Source organism: Castor canadensis, chromosome 2 (genome assembly GCF_047511655.1).
Source record: "Castor canadensis chromosome 2, mCasCan1.hap1v2, whole genome shotgun sequence".
Taxonomy (NCBI): Eukaryota; Metazoa; Chordata; class Mammalia; order Rodentia; family Castoridae; genus Castor; species Castor canadensis.
Genome location: NC_133387.1, coordinates 77,513,629 through 77,527,843, shown reverse-complemented (window position 1 = coordinate 77,527,843; position 14,215 = coordinate 77,513,629). Strand labels below are relative to the sequence as shown.

The 14,215-nt window shown below is 36.1% G+C and overlaps 1 long non-coding RNA gene across 1 annotated transcript in view; it reads left to right on the top strand.

The window, feature by feature from the left end:
* Window positions 1-11,503: 11,503 nt before the first annotated feature.
* LOC141417355 (uncharacterized) overlaps window positions 11,504-14,215 on the top strand; it is a 30,141-nt gene continuing 27,429 nt past the window's right edge. The window contains exon 1 of the long non-coding RNA XR_012441890.1: window positions 11,504-11,667. This is a non-coding gene — a long non-coding RNA (uncharacterized lncRNA). The remainder of the gene's footprint in view (window positions 11,668-14,215) is intronic.

Below are 14,215 nucleotides of genomic sequence, written 5' to 3'. Positions count from 1 at the left end.
CTGGCAGAGCTACAAAATTCAAAGTGGCAGGCCTGTAATGTGATCACATTAAAGAACCTTACAGTGAGCCTTGTCATTTGGATGTGACTTGGGGAAAAATTGAATTTCCTGATTTCAAATGGCAAGCTCTGCTATTACATACTTTGTAATTTCAAAGAGCATCTGTCACCACACAAAGACAAATATATTTCTCAAAAAAAGGAAAGAAAAAAAAAACCCATCTGGTACTTTTTAAAACAAGCCTCAGGCCAGCTCTGTGCAATGAATGAAAAATGTGCTATAGAGTGTTATTTCATGTTGCCTTTCATTTAATCAGTAAGTGTGGGATGTTTGCATTAAGTTAAGCCTCTTAAAAAGTCCACTCTTCACAAGGGCTTGGAGAAACTGAGAGGGCGTTTTTGTATCTTTTAAATATCTATTTCTCCACATAGTAATAAATAATAGTGGATTAAATTTAGGTTATGTTACTCCTTTGAAAAATGACTTATTTGTTGGGATAACTATTGTTAGAGGTGGAGATTTTAATGCCAGGTGACTTTTTTACTTTCCCTCTCTGCTGGTTTATATTAAATGACGGTTTATTTGCCACGAGAATGCTGTTAATGCAACAACTATTAATACTGACTCAGCTAAGGCTCTAACAGTTTTGTCATCTTACACACATTTTAAAAATCAAATAACATATGGGGACAAGTCACAGAAACATGATAAATTGGAGGAATATCTATTACAACTCAAGGCACAGAGCAGGAGCCAGCTTTCTAAAAAAAAAAAAAAAACAATTCTTACGAAGCTGCGCAGGTCCTCAGAGGATCTTAACACACTCATCATCTAGTGGTTCAGTATTGATGGTGGAATGTAACACGCTGGCTGGGACCTGAGCTAAGAGAAATCACTAATACAGAGTAAAATGTGACCTCTGTCTAAAACTGAGAATTGGGGCAAATGTCATTTTGTCAGATACTTAAAGTTAGTGAATCTCAGAGTAAAGAGCCTCAAAGAGATCCAAATAGGCTGAAAGAGATAAGCAGTTGGTGATTGTATTCCAATGCCAAATGCACAGCACAAACTGGTATGTTTACCATCATTTGTGTGAGGATATCACAAGACAAAATTATTTTGCATGATTTCATTCTTATATATCATGTCTTAACTGAGAATAACATATTGAATCACTCTTCACTGAATTTAAAAATCATCAAAAACAATGCTACTGAGCCTCAATGGCAGGTGGAAAAGGACTCCTCGCTTTCCTGGGGAAGCCCATCATTTCTTGGTGTGGGGAGTGGTTAGCTTTTAATTGTTCAAGAATCTCTCTACAAGGCTCTCAGTGCTTCCAATCATGCATCCTGCCCCAACTAAGATTTTCTGCAGCCTTTCCTGTTCACCTTGGTAATAGACACTTACTGATTAGTGGTGTATGTTGCTATGATGCACGTGTCACTTTTTTTTATTGTTTTATTATTCATATGTGCATATAAGGCTTGGGTCATTTCTCCCCCTGCCCCCACCCCCTCCCTTACCACCCACTCTGACCCCTCCCTCTGCCCCCCACCCCCTCAATACCCAGCAAAAACTATTTTGTCCTTATCTCCAATTTTGTTGAATAGAGAGTATAAGCAATAATAGGAAGGAACAAGGGTTTTTGCTGGTTGAGATAAGGTTAGCTATACAGGGAGTTGACTCACATTGATTTCCTGTGCATGTCTGTTACCTTCTAGGTTAATTCTTTTTGATCTAACCTTTTCTCTAGTTCCTGATCCCCTTTTCCTATTGGCCTCAGTTGCTTTTAAGGTATCTGCTTTAGTTTCTCTGCATTAAGGGCAACAAATGCTAGCTAATTTTTTAGGTGTCTTACCTATCCTCACCCCTCCCTTGTGTGCTCTCGTTTTTATCATGTGCTCAAAGTCCAATCCCCTTGTTGTGTTTGCCCTTGATCTAATGTCCCCCTATGAGGGAGAACATACGCTTTTTGGTCTTTTGGGCCAGGCTAACCTCACTCAGAATGATGTTCTCCAATTCCATCCATTTACCAGCGAATGATAACATTTTGTTCTTCTTCATGGTTGCATAAAATTCCATTGTGTGTAGATACCACATTTTCTTGATCCATTCGTCAGTAGTGGGGCATCTTGGCTGTTTCTATAACTTGGTTATTGTGAATGGTGCTGCAATAAACATGGGTGTGCAGGTGCCCCTGGAGTAACCTGTGTCACAGTCTTCTGGGTATATTCTCAAGAGTGGAGGCTTTTTAAGTAGCCTCCAAATTTTTTTCCAGAGTGGTTGTACTAGTTTACATTCCCACCAACAGTGTAAGAGGGTTCCTTTTTCCCAGCATCCTCTCCAACACCTGTTGTTGGTGGTGTTGCTAATGATGGCTATTCTAACAGGAGTGAGGTGAAATCTTAGTGTGGTTTTAATTTGCATTTCCTTTATTGCTAGAGATGGTGAGCATTTTTTCATGTGTTTTTTGGCCATTTGAATTTCTTCTTTTGAGAAAGTTCTGTTTAGTTCACTTGCCCATTTCTTTATTGGTTCATTAGTTTTGGGAGAATTTAGTTTTTTAAGTTCCCTATATATTTTGGTTATCAGTCCTTTGATGTATAGCTGGAAAATATTTTTTCCCACTCTGTGGGTGTTCTCTTCAGTTTAGAGACCATTTCTTTTGAAGAACAGAAGCTTTTTAGTTTTATGAGGTCCCATTTATCTATGCTATCTCTTAGTTGCTGTGCTGCTGGGGTTTCATTGAGAAAGTTGTTACCTATACCTACTAACTCCAGAGTACCTCCTACTCTCTCCTGTATCACTTTAGAGTTTATGGTCTGATATTAAGATCAGACCATAATCCATTTGAGTTAATATTGTTATAGGGTGATATATATGGATCTAGTTTCAGTTTTTTGCAGACTGCTAACCAGTTTTCCCACCAGTTTTTGTTGAAGAGGCTGCTATTTCTCCATCATATATTTTTAGCTCCTTTGTCAAAGACAAGTTGGTTATAGTTGTTTGGCTTCATATCTGGGTCCTCTATTCTGTTCCACTGGTCTTCATGTCTGTTTTTGTGCCAGTTCCATGCTGTTTTTATCGTTATTGCTTTGTAATATAGTTTGAAGTCAGGTATTGTGATACCTCCAGCATTGTTCTTTTGACTGAGTATTGCCTTGGCTATTCGTGGCCTCTTGTGTTTCCATATAAATTTAACAGTAGATTTTTCAATCTCTTTGATGAATGTCATTGGAATCTTGATGGGAATTGCATTAAACATGTAGATTACTTTTGGGAGTATAGACATTTTTACTATGTTGATTCTCCCAATCCATGAGCATGGGAGATCTCTCCACTTTCTGTAGTCTTCCTCAATCTCTTTCTTCTGAAGTTTATAGTTTTCCTTGTAGAGGTCATTCACATCTTTTGTAAGGTTTACACCTAGGTATTTGATTTTTTTTTAGGCTATTGTAAATGGAATTGTTTTCATACATTCTTTTTCAGTTTGCTCATTATTAGTGTATAGCAATGCTAATGATTTTTCTATGTTGATTTTATATCCTGCTACCTTGCTGTAGCTATTATTGATGATGTCTAGAAGCTTCTGAGTAGAGTTTTTTGGGTCTTTACGGTATAGGATCATATCATATGCAAATAGGGATAGTTTGACAGTTTCTTTACCTATTTGTATTCCTTTTATTCTTTCTTCTTGCCTAATTGCTCTGGCTAGGAATTCCAGTACTATGTTGAATAGGAGTGGAGATAGTGGGCATCCTTGTCTGGTTCCTGATTTTAGAGGGAATAGTTTCAGTTTTTCACCATTAAGTATAATGCTGGCTGTAGGTTTGTCATATATAGCTTTTATAATGTTGAGGTACTTTCCTTCTATTCCTAGTTTTCTTAGAGCTTTTATCATGAAATGGTGTTGGGTCTTATCAAAGGCTTTTTCTGCATCTATTGAGATGATCAAGTGGTTTTTGTCTTTGATTCTGTTAATGGGGTTTATTATGTTTATTGATTTTCGTATGTTGAACCACCCCTGCATCCCTGGGATGAAGCCTACTTGGTCGTGGTGAATAATCTTTTTGTTGTGTTGTTGAATTCGGTTTGCCATTATTTTGTTGAGGATTTTTGCATCAATGTTGATTAAGGAGATTGGCCTATAGTTCTCCTTTTTGGAGGTGTCTTTGCCTGGTTTTGGGATAAGTATAATACTGGCTTCATAAAATGTGTTAGGCAGTTTTCCTTCCCTTTCTCTTTCATGGAACAGTTTAAGGAGGGTTGGTATCAGTTCTTCTTTAAAGGTCTAATAGAATTCAGCAGAGATTCCATCAGGTCCTGGACTTTTCTTTTTTGGGAGACTCTTGGTTGCTGAGGGGGGTCTTTCCCCCTCTCCTGTGGAGTTTTCCTCCCTCTGCCACTCTCACAAGCTTTCCAGCTCCTGGTTGCTGGGCACATGCCCCCACTCCTGCCAGAGCCTCTCCGGCCAGGCCTGGCTTGTTTATTTACAATTCTGGGAAGGATTTCCTTCCCCCCTTCTTTGGCGCTCAGTACGCCCTACCCTCTTTGCTACGTGTCCTTATTGCTTATTACTCAGTTTCTCTTTTTCCCCGGGTGGAGGTCGGTCTGTCCGGGGGCTATGCTGTTCTGGCCCAGAGTTGTCTGTGGGAGTACCACGTACCACTATGCTCACCTCACCTTGTCCACGTCTTCCCAAGCCGTCTGGGCACAGGCAACTGGTGGCCCGGGGGCCTTCCTGGTTTCCCATATATCACTTTTGTAATAATCCAAAGCCCTTCTTACTTATCATGCAGCAAAGTACTTTCTTTTGCCCCTATAATTTAGCTTGGGAACCCCAGAATTCATTCATCCAATTTCCTTCTTACATAGGAAGGCCCAGTTGCATGTGCTCCCAGGTTATAGAGAAACTGAGTGGGGAAGAGGTGGTGCATCTCAACCCCAGTAATTCTCTGCTTTGGTCTGTTGTAGGCTGGATTTGAACAGCTTCTTTTTGAGAGTGTCTGTGTGAAGCAATTGGAAAAAAAAAACTCTGCTGATTTGTCCAGTTTTGGGGGCTGGGAAGACAACACTAAGACACTGACTTTGCCCACACCTGAGAGACCCATTGTGCTCCACCACCCACCCTCCTCCACCCCAGCAGGCCCTGGTTTCCCTTCTGGTTTGGAACTGAATGATTCTTCTTGGTGATTTTTGCCATGGGATTACGTCTTCTCTCACTTTCCATAACTTAATCAAAGTTGTGTTCACATTGCTGTATCCTCCTACAATGCAGACAGCAGCACCAACTCCTTCTACTTTTCAAGCAGACATCAACATCCTATTTTCTTTTTGTAGTTCTTCCAAGTGTAACTGCATTTATTCCATTTTTTCCATTCCAACTTAGTTGTCCTTGGGTATACCCTAAAAGTGTTTTCATTTATGTTATTTTTCCTCTTTGGTATTTCTTCATCAATTTAATAGCACAGCATACATTTAGGAAGCTTTATATGAAGTATTCTGAGACCTCTTTTTTCCACTGCTTCAGGCAAAAGCAGATGCCTGTTTTGCATTCAAAATTATGATGCAGCTTAGATCTTTAGAGCAATAACTTAATCTAAAAAGCAACCAAAATACATCTGACCTCAGCTGCTAAATAAAATTCACTCCCAGCTAAACACAAGCTAGCTTATTAAGGAATTTTAGAGGTACTTTGTAATGTAGTCTGATGATAATTCAGAAGTAATTCCAAGATATAGATGCAGCTTCTGGCTCAAATTAAAAGACACTAGATTTCCACATAGACTTCCTCTATATGTAAATGTCTACAACTTAGTCTCTTTAAAAGGATTAAATTTTTAAAAAAATGTTGTGCTTAAAAATGGCAAAATCTTTTATGATATCTAGGATTAGCTCATGATATAAGGGAAAGCTAGCAGCTGCCTACATGCTGTGAGCTGACAAGTGCTGAAAGACCCACCTTACCAAAATAGTTGTCTCTGGGTCTTACATATAAGTTCAAAATACTTGCTTTTCTATCTAAAGAATCAAGTTAAGCTGTATTTTTCATTATGATTCAGTTACACATAAAACAAACAGTTGTAAAACAATTACTATTTGTCAAACACTGGGCTAAGGAAGAAAATGACACAAGATGAATAAGAAAATTGCACAGCCTCAGGAGGTAACAGACCAGCTGGAGAAGAACACCAGAATGAAGGTCTCACAACATAGTTGATGCTTCAATGCACCTTGAAGGGCGAGTACTTTTCTTCTGGGAAAGGAGGAGGGCAAAAGCCTTTAAGGAAGAAAGTAGAGCATGATTCAGACTGTGGGACATGAAAGATGTAGTATGTTGTGGAAAAAATTTAAAACTTCATCTCCATGAAAAAATTCTGGAAAAACTAGCTTATTGGATACATGCGAAAATAAAGCTCAAAATGCAAATAGAGTGGGAGGCTATGACCACACAGGAAGGCTCTCATGTTCCATTTGGGTTTTTCTTTTATGCATGATGGGGGGATAATGGAGGGTTATGAAACAGTGAAGTGATACCATAAGACCTGAATTTCAGAACATTTTCTCAGAGACAGCATGGAAAATGAAGAAGCAGAAAGAGATTAGCATTTGGGGACAGGAGGATATCAAGTGACTAATTCTGCTTTAAACTTTCAGAGGATAGAGTTGGGAATGTGGGACATAGACTACCAAGTCTGAAGTGAGGAAACATATCTCCAAAGAAATCTTAGCAAGGGGAGAGGCTTGAAAGAAGCCATGGTAAGCTAGAAGTACTTACCAGTTGACTGAAAGATGACTTGAGCAGAAGAAATGGCAGTGAGGATTAAGTGAATTTAAATTTTACTACTTACATTTCCTAAGCTTAAAGAAATCAGATCTTACCATCACATCAGAACCTAGTGCTATTTCTAAGTTAAGGAAGGAGAAGAGGGGATATTTGTTGTTATCAACTGATAGGTTATTACTCTACAATTAGTCCTATGCTCATTTCCACATCTTGCTTGTGGTAATGGAGCTTGTATCAATGAATCTTCATGCTGAGACAATATATGTAAGCTGGATAAACTACAAACACCAGCTCTTTGAGGTTTCCAGAGAACAATTGTGTCAACCAGAACTTGAGGGATCAAAGATAGAGCAACCACAGGAATCAGAGAGGGGAGCCTGAAGACTTACTGTTGCCTCAAAGCATTTGCTGATCCTTAAATTGCACAGGACAAGGAACAACAAAAAAAAGTGACAAGGTAGATAAGAGGTTTCAGTGGTAACATGGGCTGCTAAGACAGACAGCTAAAACAAAAATGGAGTTTAGTCCCACCAACTATTCATTTGCGACTGATGAAGATCTATGCTCTGTGAGTAAAAGCAAATCAAAATGGAGCCAGAAGAACTAAAACATAGCCATAATTAGTTGAAGTCTTTGTTGGATCAAATACTTCCCCTCTTCTGCTAATAGAGGAGAAGAATCTGCTCTGGGGAAGCACACAATATTAACAACCCCCAGAGCTCACTGTCCAGTGTAACAGCTACCGGCTATGTGACTATGACATCTGAATTAAAATTGGTGGAAATGGACTTAAATTAACATTTCAGTTACTCAGTTAAATCATCACATTTCAAGAGCTCATCAGCCACTCATGGCAAATCACTAGCATATTGGATAACACAGAGGAAGAATTATTCCATTATTGCAGAAAGTTCTATTGAATACTCTAAAACTTCAAGAAACAGAATTCTCTCTGAGGGAAGATAAAAACAGGAAAAAATTGTAAAATTTATGTTTTTAATTACAATATTTATTTTATTTACATATAAAAAAATGGAGCTACTGTAAAATGTACCTGGGATTTTGTATTTATTTGCACATAGTGAGGCCAACAGATCAAAAGAAAACTGCCATCAAGGAGATGGTTTGCTGCTTACAGTTCCCAAGAGGAGGGGCATACCATGCCATGTGAGTCCACACAGGGAAGTCTCAAGGTCAATTGGGGGGTAAAGGGAATGAGAAACCATGTAACAGCACTGATAGTGGTTTCCATGAAATGGGCAAGGCAAGGCATGATAAGCAGACTGAAGACTGGCTGGTTTGAAATTTTCAGTAGGCTCTAGGGTATAGGAGTTGTCCCCAGTTACCTAATGCTTGGCCTTTAGTATTTAAGGAAGTGGGATATTGCATCCTGGAGTGTAAAAGCCAGACACAGAAAGATGTTTGGCGTGTGGATTGTTAAATTACCTTTGAAAGGGGAGCTCCTCTTTCAAATTTTATCTCTAAAATTTCGATAGCCTTGGGAGAGTTAGTTCATCCACTGTCAGAAAGGACCCAGATGCCATAGCATCAAGAATTTGGAAATAAAAGATAAATGGTTAGGAATATGGTTCCATGGTAAAGCACTTGCCTGGCATGGACGGGGCTCTGAATTCAATCCATAGCACTGAAAAAAGGAAAAAAAAAAAAAAAGAAGAGAAGAAAAATATGGTAAATATAGGTGCATAAAATATATAAAGTGTACAGTGTAAAGAGTTTTGACAAGACTTTAGATGTTTTGTTATATATTATTTAAAACCATCACCATAATCAATTTTTTGAACATAATAAATCTAAAAATTCCTTATACCCTTTTGTAATTCCTTCCTTCCCTCCCCACTGTCCTTCCTTGGCCCAGGAAACTGCTGATCTGTTCTCTATCATTTTAGATTAGGTCAGATTTTCTAGAATTGTATGTAAATCTAATAGAAATAGGTTCTTTTGTGTATCTAGTCAACAGAATAAAAGGGCATCCATGTTACTGAAAAAAATAATTGCAAACTTTATCTCTGTTAAGGGACTCATATCCAAAAAATGTACCAGATTAAAAAAACGGGCAAAGGACCTTAACAGAAATTTCTCCTAAGAGCATATACAAATGAACAAGAGGTATATGAAAAGATATATCACTACTCACCAGGGAAATGAAAATCAAAACCACAGTCACCTCCAACTTGTTAAGGTGGGTGTTTTAAAAAGAAACCACAAAGATAATAAGCGTTGTCAAGGATGTGGAGAAAATAGAGCCCCCTTACATTACGTATAGGAATGAAAATTGTTTTAGTCACTATGGATGGGAAGAAGAATGGCAGTTCTTCAAAAAAGAAAGTGCAAAACTTTGCTTCGATGCAACATTCCCACTTGTGAGTATATGTTCAAAGGAAGTGAAGTCAAGATCTTGAGGAGATAACTGCACTCCCATGCTTGGTGCAGTAGTATTCACAATAGATTAGATATGGAAACAACTTACATGCTCATAAACAGGTGAATAGGTAAGAAAAATGTGTATATGCCTAAAATGGGATATTATTCAGATTTAAAAAATCAGAAAATCCTGACATTTGATAGTGTGGATGAACATAGTAGGCATTACAATAAGTGAAATAAACCAGATATGAAGGACAAATCTTGTGTGATCCTATTTATATGAGGAAGCTTGAGTAGTCAAGACGAGAAAGCTGACAATAGAAAGGTAGTTGCCAGGGGCAGGAAAAAGGGAAATGGGGAGATACTGATCCAAAGGTACAAAGTCTTTAAAAAAGATAAATAGGTTCTGTAAATCTACTCTACAGTATAGTCCTCATGGTTAATACCATAATACATGCTTTAAATTTTTCTAAAATTGTAGCTGTCAATATTAAGTGTTATTAACACACACACACACACACACACACACACACACACACACACACACAGCAGGTGGGTGGGTGAGGACAAATGGACATTTGTAAGGCTATTCTGGTTGCTTATTTCTCCTTGAATGAACTTTGCTAGTTATATGCTTGCAGGCATTTGTCCAGTTCATTTAAGACATCTAAATTACAAACATAACCATACGGTTTTGCCTTATGTTTTTAAAATGTATATAGGAACTGGGGTGTTACCTCTTACTCCTTCTGGTGATAATTTGCACTGTCTCTTTTTCCTTATCAATCTGACTTTATTGATTATTTTCCTTCTTAAAAATTCATCGAGAAATTTCAATGATTTAATTAATTTTCTCAATTATTTTTCTGTTTTCTATTTTATTGATTGATTTTTATTATTTCCTTCTGCCAACGTTTTGAGTTTAATTTTCTCTTCTTTTCTTTCTTTGACTGAAGACCTTTCTCCTTTTTCTAATACAGGATATGACAGCTTTATGTTTACTTTTAAACACTGTTTTGGCTGCATCCACCACTTTTGATATATTGCTGTTGCATTCTGATTTGGTTTAAAGCACTCTCTAATTTCCGTTGTTTCTATTTAAATCAATAGGTATGAAGTATATTTTAAATTTATAAATGTTAGGAATTTCCAGTTATTTTTAATTGGTTTCTAATTTAATCCCATTATGGCCAGAGAACATGCTTTGTATGACTTGCTTTCTTTTTAAGTTATTGGCAGTTTGTTTTACAGCACACAGTAGTAACACCTGTCTTTGTAAATGTCCTTGTACACTTAAAAAATGTGTATTCTTTGGCTGAGTGCTGTTGTTTGCAAATTTGGTAAAGTTGCTTGAGAGTGTCCTATTTGTCCTTATTTTCTGTTCAATAAATTATTGAAAAGAGGTGGAATCTCTGACTTTCATTGTGTGTCTGCATAGTTCTTTCAATGCTATCAGTTTTTTGCTTTGTGTATTTTGAGGGCATGTTATTAAGTACATAAATGTTTAAGATTATTAAGATTGCTTGATGAATTGACCTTTTTTATGATTACGAAATGTTCTTTTCTTTAGTAATGTATTTGCTCTGATCTGAATCTACTTTTTCATGTTAACATAGTCAATCCAGCTTTCGTTTCACTAATATTAGCATGTTTTCTCCATCCTCTCACTTTTAACCTATTTTTTATTCATATAAATGCATTCCATATAAGCAACATACATTTTTCTCTTGATTTTCTTAAATCTAATCTGGCAATCTCTGCCTTTTATTTAGAATGTTTAAAACATTAATAGTTGATGTAGCTTATTATTACTTAATAATCTTAAACAAATATTTCTTTGAGTGCAGTTCCACTTACAGTTGAATTATTTCAGCTTTTCTATTATGCAGAAATTTAATCTTTTGCAATGTTTTTGCTCTCAGTCCTACAAACATGTTGTTCAACTTTTTTGTCACTTGCATTGTTTCAGATGAGAAAAAAATGCTGTTATCTTTGCTCTGCTATATGTAACATGTTTTTTTTGGTCTGGTTAACTTTAATGTCACCTATTTACTATTTAAAAATATTTCTGCTTATTATGTGTCTGAGTGCATTTCCCTTATTTCTTGTGCTCTGTGAACATTTAGCTCAGGTTTATAATTTGATTGAATTTGGAATTTTTAAAGTTATTACTAAATTATTTTTTCTTCTTCCCTTTTTCTTCTCTATTTTGTGGTCTCAAATTGCATGTGTATTAAGTCACTTGAAGTTGTTCCAAAATTTGCTGATGTCATTTTTTCTACCCTTTTTTTTCTCCCCCTGCATTTCATTTAGGATATTTTAATTGTGTGGGAGAAGAAGACTTTTCCTTGTCCCTAGCTGGCACCCTGAAAATAAAACTGATGAAGACAGATGAGCAAGAGAAATACTTGCAAATTTTTAAAATAAGTTTTATGTGACACAGGAGCATTCAGAAAGAAGATTCAAAGAAATAGGAAAAATCTGTATTTTTTTATGTAAGTTTTTTACACAAATATATGCATTTTATTGTAGGTCTATTGTACTTCAATAAAGTTGTTCTTAACAAAAAATTAAAAGATATGATTTTCCCATACCATGAGTAAACATAAAAAATAAAAAGTTAGTTTGGGGTCTCTCTGACCTCAAGATCATGGTTTCTCTGGAAGGGTTGTACAATTGTTATTGTAAGTTGATGAAGAAGTGGATGCTGGTGAAGGATGGTTGACTCTTTTCTGTGGAATACATCAAAGCAATAATATCAGACAAATGAGGCTTACACATCTGCATATTTAGAGAAGCTGAGGGAAGAGTCTCATCAAAGACCAACAAAATATTTTACTTTTGTGGTCATGTTGTCTTCTGACTAGAATAATCAGAAGCAGCAAACCTTACTTTACAAAGTAAATTAATTTTCAAACAAAACCAGATTATTAGGCCTTGAACAAATTGCTCATATGAACTAGGGTTGTCAGATGAATTCTGAACTACTCTATCATGTACTATGTGGATAATAAATGGTTTTATAATGCTAATAAATATGAAATATTGGAAGGAAGGCAACCTTTGAAGCTTAAGTCCATACCATTGAACTCTCCAAAATTTAGCTGCTGTCAGAACAGCTTTTCTAATCCAGGAAAACCACAGCAAAGTACATATTTTACCTGGCTGAAAGAATTTTTAAAAACTAATGATAATTCGTGTCTGTTCCCATTTATATGAGATACTTCTTATAGCAAATCTGTTATTTATCTTCTGTAGGTTTAAATTCAGGTTCAGATGTAGTTCAGGCAAATCAAATTATGTAAACAAGTTACAAAATAATTTAATTTCCTCATGTCTTGTCCATGATGTAAACTTATCAAAATGATAGTAGCCCAAGGTTGAAGAGGGTAAATCAAGTTGAGTTAGAAAAGACTTTCTAGATATATTCAGAACAAACTGTGAAATAAGCATTAAAACTAAGTTACACAGGAAAACCAACTCCATATATATTTATTTATATTTCTCTTTTCACTGGAAGAATTTAAGTTTAAAGGATCAAATAAAACAGTAGCACAAAGTAGAAATAGGTGTAAAAACAAAAGAAAAATCAATAGTAAATAGACCAAGGACTGAGGAAAATAGAATAACTCACTATAAAGTGCCCTCTACACTAATAAAATTAAGGTCACACATTTAGTTTTCTGGCAGTCAGTTAGAAAAGGGAAACTTGATCAGTTACAGAATTTACAGTGTTTCTCAGGTAGAATTAAGTTGCTTAAAATAAAAATGACATATTTTGATGAAAAGATCAGAACAGTCATGCTTTCCTTATTGTCTTCATAAGGTGGCTACCAAGGAATAAAATAAATAGCATCACCTATGAAATACATTAATGGAGAGTATTGTAAAGCTCATTACAAGCTAATAGATGAAAAAACCAACTGAATTTTGGGGAGTGAATTGACCAGCTATTTGGACGTGATATGTGTAAAGCAGGATTATGTATGGTGGGAAAACAACACTGGAGATAGAATAAGACAAACACAGACTGTAGTTCTTGCTCAACTGCTAACTAAATCTGTTCCTTGGAAAGGTATTTACATATTTTGGATTCCAGTTTCCTCATCAGTAAAATAATGGGGCTGATTGCAAAGGTTCTTTCCCGCTCCTAATTTCTATGTTTCTAAGAAAGGAACCATGTGATTTACAGCAAACTTTGAGAGACAATAATAAGACACCTTTCACTCTCGCTGTCTGCAAAGTCATTTTGAAACAAAATGAGGAAAAGTGTTCTCTAGAAAAAAGCAGAAACAGTCCCCATACCTCTCTGGGTAGAACATGAATGTATTTTAGAATCTTCAATGCGTGTAGTTTATAGATAGGTGTACCCACATCATCAGTAATGACAAATGGGTCTTTCTAGCATTGATACCCAAATACTCAGCAACACTTCAGTGTTTCAAGTGGGGGTTTCCATGATTAGGGGCGACTGGACGTTAGCTCACCAAAGATATTGGGAAAGAACTTGAATTATCTATAAAACATCAACTAACATTTCATTTGTAAAAACCATAAAATATAGTATCCTGGCATTGTGGAAAACATCAACAAACATAAATGAGGCAATAGGGGAGCTTCATGTCTCTTTTTGTATGATTTTACTTGTGAGTGGTAGGCTATTTAAAAATAATTTTTCATTAGATTCTTCATTTAACATAGTACTGGACTTTTAAGTTTTCAGTAAATAACAGTGACATCTCAAAAATTATACTTAGTGCTAACTACAAAAAAAGAAAACACCTAGTAATTTCACTTGCTGTTTTTACTGACACAGATAAAAGTAATGAAAGGAAACTCTTTTTTAGTAGCATTAGTATTAGTCCCTGGGATTTTTATTCCCACAGACTATGTTGCAATTGCATTTTAAAAGCTTGTGAAAGCACTGTTGGTTTGTTAGGCTAAATATTTGAAATGAGGGAACTGTTTTATCTGGCATATAAAATATATATCTTCTCTTACTCCAGATGTGGAAATAAGGGAAAGCTTAATCTTTTCTATGTA